This window comes from Hyaena hyaena, unplaced genomic scaffold (assembly GCF_003009895.1).
Source record: "Hyaena hyaena isolate Hyena2069 unplaced genomic scaffold, ASM300989v1 scaffold_567, whole genome shotgun sequence".
NCBI classification, from domain to species: domain Eukaryota; kingdom Metazoa; phylum Chordata; class Mammalia; order Carnivora; family Hyaenidae; genus Hyaena; species Hyaena hyaena.
In genome coordinates, this window is record NW_024081200.1 from 300,427 (window position 1) to 310,132 (window position 9,706).

General features: G+C 34.7%; 1 pseudogene; it reads right to left on the bottom strand.

Moving 5' to 3' along the window:
• Nucleotides 1-3,506: 3,506 nt before the first annotated feature.
• LOC120248136 lies at nt 3,507-6,663 on the bottom strand (annotated as a pseudogene).
• Nucleotides 6,664-9,706: the final 3,043 nt, after the last annotated feature.

Here is a 9,706-nt window from a genome sequence, read left to right on the forward strand (position 1 = left end):
AAAATGCTAAAATCTTAATGCTATCTATGCTCCTTATTACTATTATTTATTTGCCTCATTTTTAACTGAAGAGGACTTTTAACCCTGGTTTTCAGTTTCTTGGACCTCTTATATATATATTGACCAAACAAATACATTTTAACTAATAGAAGGATGCAAACATATTTTTTCTGGAAAGCTGGTGATATTTTTATATTTTTATTCTGCCTATTCATATTATAAGAAAATAATATTATCTCTCGTAGGTCAGATGCTCATTAGGCACCACTGAGAGTTTGAATTCCAAACGGTTAATTCTGAGACTTCATACTAATCTTTAGTTAAAGGTAGAGCCTTCAGTTCCTATCATCATATAATTCAAAACACATAAATACTTGAGGACCTTGGAACTGAGGAAAGAAAGATTAGTAAAACCAAGCTGCTTTAAAACTCTTTTCCATTTCACCTTGAGTAAAATCTATTAATAATTTAAACCTCAAAGAGTTGAACTTCTCTTTGAAAGAGTCACTAGGATTCTCCAGAATATGTTAAACATTTGATTATTAGTTCTTAACAAAAATGAATAAGGGTTTGTTTTTAGGTGAAAAAATATATGAATGTGAAATAAAACACAAGATTTCCCCTTGACTTTTCTGCCTACGTAAATAATATAAGACTTAAAGTTGGTAGGCTGAGTAACTGCTTTGTCCACGTGTTCTGTTATACAACCTTAGGTATTTGCCTGTTTCTCCATACATAAAATATAAATAATTGTAGCTATCGCCCATCTGACACATTCACAAAAATCTTATGAGAATTAGTATACAAATGATTGAAAAGCACTTTGTAGATGTAAATGTTTAAACAGCTCTGTTTTATAAAGAAGAAAAAGAAAGTAAAGATACAGCTATAATAGACTGGATTATCTGAGCTAGAATTGCAGAAGGAAAAAATTTTCCCTGCAGAAAGAATAACTCAGTACACTGTCCATGATGAGCAAAGAATATCATTTTATGGTAGTTACTATTTTATTGTTAAGTGAAATAATTTAGGGCTGGCTAGTAGATATCCTAATATTTACATAATCTTTTATTGCCTCTAGATGTAATCATCAAAATGTTAAAAATTTAATTTCACACAATGCATTTTATATATATATGTATATATACATATATACATATATATATATATATATATACATGTCCTAAAACATACAAGATTAAGCAATAAAGGTACTTAAAAACATTGCAATGGATGAGAGAAGTGTAATTTCACAGCATCAATAGAAATGCCAGAAAAATTTTAGGAGTTGTAAAACATATAGAAAATTAAGTGTGAGGCTTGGAAATTTAAATATATTTGAATCTGAAAATATAAAACTTATTGTTCTCACAATCATGTTGACATACCCTTATTATACATGTGCACAAGAAACTATATATTAGAACTCTAACTGGTAATCCAAAATAGAGTATGTGTACATTGAAGAAAAGTTTGTGTTGCTATGGGAACTTTGGCTTTGTTTACATTATATTGCAAACTATATTATGTGCCTTGGTTCACCTTAATGACTACCTTCATATATTGCTAATTATACTATTTTCCCTCATTCACTCTGATGATTAACTCCTTAAGGTTAATACTGCTCATCTTTATTGAGTTAGTTCATATTTTTCTTGAATACAGAAATATGAACTTACATTTACCTTCATTTGTGAAAATTGCATTATGCATGTCACCATCACCTGTTCATTACATTAAGTAAAAGGAGTTTTAGCTTTTATGAAATTTGCAAAATTATATTTATGAAAATTATAAGCTTGACCTTGTTTGCCTATAGATACAACATATTCCAAATTGTAGGAAATAAAATTTGTGAACATTTTCTGTTTTGGATATAAAAATGTATGATTTCCTTATTGAAAATTTCTTGAAACATTTTTAAAGAGGAATTCTAGGCCATTAAAAAATTGTTCACATTTTCAATATATAGGCAAAGCCATGGTGAAAAATTCATTATGTGTATGCAGAATCCCTTCTGAGTTAGTAGGACTATATAGAGCTAGTTAGTAATGAATGGGTTAAACCATAAATATACCTATAAAACAGATATTGAATCTTAAGGCTTTAGTTAGCTTTCTAATTAAAAAACTTGAATTTCAGAAAAATTTTAGGATGAAAACTATGTATGGGTTATTTCAATTAAGATCAACTGGGATTGATATCTTTATTCAGAAATGGTTTCTGGGTTTCTAATATGTGCTAGATATGTGCTGAGCATGGGTATTCGTGGTAATATAGGTAAGCTCTCATGAGGTTAGAAATATGCAAGAAGCAATTACAATATAGTTTTAGACCCTGTACTTTATAAAGGGTAAAATCCCTTGTTTTTTTTTTTTTTTTTAGCGTATGTGTTTTTATTACTGTGCTGTCAGCTCAAAGTTCATCACAGGGTTCAATCTCAAGAACCTTAAGATCATGATCTGAGCAAAAATAAAGAGTTGAACACTTAACTGGTTGAGTAGCACCCCTTCATTTTAATATCCCAAAGGAGGATGACTTTGAAGTAGACATTTCAAGCAAAACTACAGCTACAAAGTTCTACTATCTTTTTAAATAGGCTTCATGCCCAGTGGGGAGCCCAGTGCAGGGCTTGAATTCATGACCTTCATATCAAACTGAGATCAAGAATTGAATGCTTAACTGACTGAGCCACCAAGGCATCCCTACAAAATTCTACTCTTGATAGTATTTGTTCTTTAGGGGAATCTTTCTATCTCCAAGGGATAAAAGCAGAGAATAGAATTATATACACTGAAAGGGTTCAGAACAAGTCTCCCCAAAATGTGCCACTTTGGCATCTGGGCTATTTTGAGGCAAAGGCAATCAAGACCCAGAAACTCAAGAAAACCTTTTACTTCTCCCTTAAACTACCCCCAAAAAATTTTATATAAGGGGCCTAGTCCAGAGAAAGAGCTCTTACCAAGGGATATCTTTTATATCTGAATGACCTGTCCATATGGCAGGACAGACGTCTAACTACTACACATTTGCTCTCCTTATTCTGTGAATCATCTTCCTCCCATTTGAAGCTCCCAGCCTCTACCTCATTCCTTTACTCAAGATGGCATATAAGCCTCAACTGACTGACTTATTCCCCATCTCATAGTTTTCTGTGATCTCCATTTGTATGTATTAAATTTGTTTTTCTCCCATCAATCTCTTTTATGTTAATTTGATTGTTAGACCAGCCAAAAAGCTAGAATGGTAGAGGAAAATTTTTTCCTCCCCAGCAAAACAAAAATCCATATTGTAAAGGACATAAAAATTTGCAGCACAGGGATGCCTGGCTGGGTCAATTGGTAGAGCATACGACTCTTGGTCTCAGGGTTGTAGGTTCGAGTCCTACTTTGCGAGCAGAGATTACCTAAAAATAAATTCTTTAAAGGAAATCGCAAGATTTGCAGCACAGTGAGAACGTGTCTCTGTTCGTTCTCATTGAATAGAAAGTATGTGAATTGGGTTGCCTATCGCTTTTTGTGTTCTGTTCTCTTCCTCAAATACAGAGAAGCTATGCTTCCAACTGAAGTATCTACAGAGTTGCAGTCTGTCAGAGGGAACAAGTCAGCAGCAAAATCTTTGAAATTGTCAAAGTGGGACTTCAGTTGTCTTTAAGGATGTAGAGACAGATGAGTCCTTGACTGTTGATGTAGTGACAGACTCTGGTGTGGAAAGTAACTTTCAGTGGTGGCTTACATGAATAATCAGATAAAGATGTGATATCCAGAAAAACCTCACCACCTCCACACACAGAGCCAGGTGGGCCAAGTATAATGAATCTCCTTTCATAAATGTTATCTGCTTTAGGACCAGCATGGCAAGGAACATGGATGACTTCGGTTAGTTCCTTCTGAAGTCTTTTCACACAGTGGTGGATAATTTAGCAGTGATTTTCCTAGAGAGTTTAGCGCTTTTGTTTTTTGTTTTGCTTTGTTTTTCTGTTTGGTGACAGAGATTTTCCTTCTTCTTGTCCTTCAGGCTCTCTGATGTGTATCTGAACTACCACTGCCAGTTCTGGGCCTCTCATCATTGGATCTTTACCTATCACTGGACGTGTTGGTGAAGTTATTTTTTGGAAAATTCTACTGCTCATCTGGCCTGTTCATACAGTTCTACAGTGTGGATGCAGAGAGGGGGAAAACCTTTTGTTTTTTAATGTTTTTTATTTACTTCTAGGAGAGAGAGAGAGATAGCGTGAGCAGGGGAGCGTCAGAGAGAGAGGGAGTCACATACTGAAATAGGCTCCAGGCTCTGAGCTGGCAGTCAGCACAGAGCCCGACGCGGGGCTCGAACCCGCGAACCGTGAAATCATGACCTAAGAGAAAGTCGGACGCTTAACCGACTAAGCCACCCAGGCGCCCCAGTAAAAACCTTTCTTAAAGACATTCAGGTAGCTGGGAGTGGGGGTTGAGGGAGTAGGGGAAAAAGGAAGCCAAGGAGATTTGGGTTGGGGAGTGTGACAAATTGAAAGCAGGGGGATTGTGTCCCCTAGAAATTTTTTAAAGGGTAATATTTTTTTAAGGGCATGGCCATCGATGATGCTTGCAGGCAGGCTGGTTTAGGTCAAGAAGCAGGGGTTTGTGAAGATAAGTTTACATATGACACCAGGGTGATGGATATACAATATTTTGCCTTTGTCAAAACCCATAGGACTTTTTATAGCACCAGAATGAATTTTAGTGTGTGCAAATAACAGTTTAGTAGATTGAGAGACCTCAGAATGGAAGACATACGGTCACACAACAATCTAATTATATGACATTAATAAAACAACCTCACTGCAAGGATAGGGAGAAAAGGTTCTGGCCTAAGTAAGTTTGGAAATGAGTGGCCTCTGTAAGACCAGAGGCAAAGGAACGGCACATAAACAAATATAGCTTCAGTTAATATTTGTTTTCCATAGAGGTATGAGCTAACAATTCTGAAGCCACTATACATATACATTAGAATTGAACAGTTAAGTAGATGAATGGCAGATGGTGGAAACCAGCTTTCTCATTCTTGGAGGTGGAGGATACAGACAAAAGAAAAAAAAAAGGCTAGAACGATCCATTGAGTAACAAAATAGAGTGGGAGACATCAGCATAAACTCATTTTAGCTTAATATAGACTCAGAAGGATACATATAGAAATACTTAGAGATATATGTATACATAAAAGTTAATATACCCCCATGTATTTCCTTATTCTGTTCGATAAAAGAGCCTAGAAGCAAGGACACCTAGTAGCAACAAGGACACTTAGCACACCTAACACTTAGATCTTGGTTTCTAGAGCCATTCTCCAATTAAGGGAACTAGGGCTTCTTGGAGAAATAGCTGATTCTAGGGCTGTGACAGGGAATATGCAAGATGTGCCTGCAGAACCTTATAGTGTCAGAAAGTAAGGAAGTACTCCTTACACACACACACACACACACACACACACACACATGCACAGATGACAGTATGTCAAAAGTATACAGAAACCAACTGAAACAGCTCCCGATGGCGAAAGCTGACATGATTTGAGCATCAAAATAAAGTAGCATTGAATTATAATCCAACGTACAAGGTCAATTTCCATGAATCCATTCTGGCATAAATAAATGGTTGAGTAAACCAACAGTTGGAAGCTAACAGACAAATCTCCTGTGGAGAAGAATTCCAAATGATTTATATAGAGAGTCTACACCTGTACCCTCAAGGGGATGGAGTATAACTCTTTACTTCATTAAGTGTGGACTACACATAGTGATTTCCTTCCAGAGAGTACAGAATGAAAAGGTAGGGAAAAAGAGTAACTTTACAGTGGAGAAACCTGACAAGCACTACTTGAGCCAGGTGACCAAGATTAACATAAGCAGTGACAAGTCATATCGGTAATATGTATTCGTGATACATGATAAGAATGGCACTTTACCCATGTGATCTTCCTCTCTAAAACACATACCCCTAGTGTAATGAAAAAAAAACCGTTAGACAAATCCCACTAGAAGGACATTGAACAAACCTGTATTCCTCCAGTCTGTCAGGATTATGAAAAACAAGGAAACTCTGAACAACTGTCACAACCAAGAGGAGCCCAAGGAGATCTGACAACTAATGTGATGTCTTGGTGGAATTGTGAAATAGAAAAGAGCTTTTGGCAAACAATAAGGAAATCTGAATAAAATATGGATTTTACTTAATTATAAGGTATCAGTATCTGTTCATTAATTGCAACATATATATACCATACTAATATGTTCATAATAGGAAAATAATAGGAACTATATGGGAGTTCTTTGTACTTCCTCTGAAACTTTTCAGGAAATCTAAAACTCTTCTAAAATAAAAGGGTTATATAGACCAAGCTTTACTAACACTCCATTGGATCCCATTCCTTCATTCACCAAACCAGACTGTGCTTCAATCTTTATTTCCAGTGAATCTTCTAGATCTGCTGGTCTGGTTCAGTCTCACCAAGAGTAAAGGAAATGTGAAAGTAGCTTAAGCTGTGTCCATTATTTCAGGTTTTATTAAAACAAAGCAAAACAAAACTGATGCTGTATATCTGTCCTGTGTCTCCTGTTCTTCTCCCTTAGTTGCTTTATAAGTTCTCATTGCTTGTAACTTACTTGTCACTACCATTGTCTGCATCCATAGCTCTGATAGTGACTACTTGCAGACTTTGAATGCACTACGTGATTAAACCTTTCTATTTAATAATGTGTGTGTGTGTTGCTAATGTTTTGTTTATTTAAGGTTAAGTCTCTTTCCTACCTCTCTCCACAGCATCCCTTTCCACCAGTTTTGAATATTGTGTTTTGATTTTTATTATCTCAACTTCACTGAACAGACTTTTATCACACTAGACCTTGATATAAAACGTAATGCAATAATTTATTAAATAATTAATAAGAAAGATAAGGAATTTTGTGTAAGTACCCTATATCTCAATTATTATCTCACTTCAAGCTATATATTTTAGTTTTACTATATTGTTACCATAGTATTGTTTGCTACATTAACGGCTATATTATTCACTATATACTTGTAAATGACATACTTAAACCAACAATTGAAGTTTTTTTTTCATTTTGAAATAACTTAAAATTTATAGAAATGTTACAAGAATAGTGCAGAACATGCCTAGATAGTTTTTCATATTTGCTGATTTGGTTTCTAGAGCCATTCTCATGGCTTTGATGTTTATTATTATTTTTTTAAGTTTATTTATTTGAGAGACAGAGATTGAGAGACAATGTGAGCAGGGGAGGGGCAAAGCGAGAGGGAGAGAGAGAATTTCAAGCAGGCTCCAAGCTGTCGGGACAGAGCCCGATGCCAGGGCTCCATGTCACAAATTGTGAGATCAAGACCTGAGCCAAAACAAGAATTGGACACTTAACCAATGGAGCCATCCATTATAAAATTTTTAGTAGTTTACTACATTTGCTGTTTCACCTTTCTCATGCACACTCTCTCTCTCATATATATGTATGATTTATTTTTCCAACTCATTTGAGAGTTGGTTGTATATATTAAGCCCCTTCCTCCTTTAAAAGTTTAGTAATTAGTGTTTATTTCTTAAGAAAAATATTTTATTTTATGTAAACCTAGTTATCAAATTTAAGAAACTTAACTTTGATAGAATGTTTTTGTGTGTTTTAAAAATGTTCCTAATAAGGCCTTTTATACTATTTTATTTAAAGTTTATTTATCTTTTTAGTAATCTCTGTAGCCAGCATGGGGGCTCAAATTTATGACTTAAGATTAAGAGTCCCATGCTCTTTTGACTGAGTTTATAGTATTTTTTAACACTGATAAAATATACAGTCGAGGATCATGTATTATATTTAATTTCTATGTCTTTTTTGTTTGTTTGTTTACTTTAAGCTAGAAACAACTTCCTCAGATTTCTTTTTTTAAGAATTTATTTTTAAGTAATGTCTACACTCAATGTGAGGCTTGAACTCAAAACACTGAGGTCGAGTCACATGCTCTACTGACTGAGCCAGCCAGGCAACTCCAGACTTTTTTTTTCAATCTTTCATAACATTGACCTGTTAGGCCTATCTTATAGGATATTCCTCAATTTATATTTGTCTGATTTTTCTTTATGATTAGACTCAGGCTGTGCATCCCTAGCACACACAGAATACAACAGAAGAGATCTCCTTTTCATGGTATCATATTCACAGATCCATCTTGTTATTAATTTTGATCACCTGTTTCCCCCATTGCATGATTACTATTTTCTTCTCACAACCAATAAACAATTCTGCAGGGAAGCATTTAAGAGCCATGTAAATATTCTGCTCCTTGTCGTAACTTTACCTTTAGATTCAGCATCCATTGATGATTCTTATTTGAACCACTCTTAACAATGAGGGCTGCAAAATAAAAATTTTCCAACTCCTATACTATCTGTATTTGTGGTGTCATCTTACTGTAATGTAGATAACTTTCTTCCTGTCTGTCTGTCTCTACTTTTTTTCTCCCTCACTCCTTCCCTCTCTCCCTCCTTCCCTCCCTCCTTTCCTCCCTCCCTTTTTCCCTCCCTCCCTCCCAATCTATCATCTATCTGTCTATCTGTCTATCTATCTATCTATCTATCTATCTATCTATCTATCTATCTATCATCTATCTCTCTTTCCCTATCTATCATCTATTTATCAATCTATCATCTATCTATCATCTTTAACCAGTATGGACCTATATATTCTATTTTAACCATTGGATTATATTCCATTACTATTTATTCATTTTGATTCTCAAATCGTTCCATATTTGGCAAACAGGAGACCCTATAGCCTAGCTTCTGTGTCTTCTTGACATTTGTTCTCAATCTATTTTTTTAAAATATTATCTCCCTTACACAATAAGATGTTCTAGACTAATCTGTACTTTTCTTGGCCCACTTTGATGATTTTTTGTGGTAGGAGATATGTTCATTATTGGTTTATTATTGTCTCCAGACCCTTTCAACAGAGCTATGATATGCATGCATACGTGAAATTAAGAGTTCATACTGATGCCTTCAATTGCAAACCAAACCTACAGGGTTTTTCTATATTTGTATCTCTCTTCTTCTCCACGGAAAACCCTGACTCACAACAACATTCACTCATTTGTTCAATTATATATACACAGAATAACATATGTACTAAGAAGAATTCAAAATTCTTGTTAGTTCTTTACTTACCCTAGATTTACAGTATATAGTCAAAGTACTGTTTTCAAAAATTACTTGTATTATTATATTTTCCTTCTTCAGTGTATTTATATCTCTTATTTGAAATACTTTTGGGTTATTATTTTTTTGGGGGGGTTGCATTTAGTTTTAGGTGTTTCCCCCATTCTTGTTAAGTGTTCATTTAGTTTAAATTTTTGGTTATGGAGAATACTTCCAAATAGAAACTATTTTAAAAAGGAATACCCAGAACAGCAGCACTCTACCCTGTATCCCTTTCATCTGATTCTTTCTACTCTGCATATAGATAACTAATTTTATTGTTCTCTGGTTTATATTTCATGTTTTTATTTTCAAAAAACAAACAGATTTTAATATGTTTTCTTTCTATTATATTTACTCTGTTCAAAGTACTGTGTGGTTTCTCTCTCCTGTTTAGATTCTGACTGACACACTTTCATTGCAGTGTGTCTTCAAATAATATTTTGCCATTTCCCTCCCACCATTTTTATGG